We start from the raw sequence: 1,166 nt of genomic DNA on the forward strand, positions 1-1,166 counted from the left end.
GTAGCATTTTATTAGAATTATTCAATAGATGATGACAAATAGGGGTATGTGACAAAAGGGGCTATAGGGTACATTTATTTATTAAGCTATTGTCCCTTATATTAGCCTCTCATTTTAAATATAAATATGATAGACTCTCCAGTTAAAATTACATGTACCCATGGTGTAGCATGACGTTCTCATATATGTATAAGCTGGGGAATGGCTGCATCGATCTATGAACGTGAATCACCTTGAGGACTTAGTTGTCTTAGTAAGAACTCTCCAAATCTACTCTTCCACCAGTTCTCAATATTATTGTCTTCATCTTCTGTGCTTCATTGGCATGCTTCTGTAACTAATTGGTTAAGATGGGGCCTTGCTGGATTGTTCAGTCTGGCCTAAAGCATACCATGCACTCTAAGCAGGCCTGCCACTTCCATCTTGGGACAGAAGTGTGTTACTACCCCTGCTTACTCTTGAAATACAGCATTTGGTCAACCTCAAACTCCCTTGAAGGTTCCAGTTTTGGGTAAGTAAATTTTGTGTCTATCAGAGGCTGCTGGCTGTGTGGAGTTTTGGCACAGTTTTAAATCCAGAGATAGATCCATGCATTGTCATTGTCATTGTCTTCCCAACATGTACATACCTCCTAACAAGTTTCCAGTTATTAAACTAACTAGACAAACAGAATTTATTTCAGATATTTTGTCCAGAATTTAGTTCCCCTTCTAAGGGAAAGAAATTTATTCAAAATCTAATCTTACTTGTATGTCATTACTTTGTTGTGCATAACCTGTGGCTCTAAATTATACTCGTAAATGAATTAAAAAGTAACTTCAGAGCTGAGCTTGTCTCCATACACCTGAAATCCCAGAAGTAGGGAGGCTGAAGCCAGAAAACTGTGAATCTGAGACAAGCTTGGGCTACTCCATGAATGCCAGGCCCATCTGGGCTACACAGGGAAATGCTGTCTGAAAACAACAACAGCAGCAGCACTGTCTGCAATAGAAGAGTATGAAGAGTCTGAGAGACCCTTCTGAAAGCTGAGTGAAGTGAAAGTCTCAGTAGCAGTTGCTGGCCACTTACCACCTCACACATGAATGGGAGAGCATTGGCTCAGGTATCTCTGGACCTCCAGCAATATGGACAAAGACTCAGCTGCTAATTGTGCACAGGCCTCAACT

Source organism: Grammomys surdaster, unplaced genomic scaffold (genome assembly GCF_004785775.1).
Source record: "Grammomys surdaster isolate TR1022 unplaced genomic scaffold, NIH_TR_1.0 126286, whole genome shotgun sequence".
NCBI lineage: Eukaryota > Metazoa > Chordata > Mammalia > Rodentia > Muridae > Grammomys > Grammomys surdaster.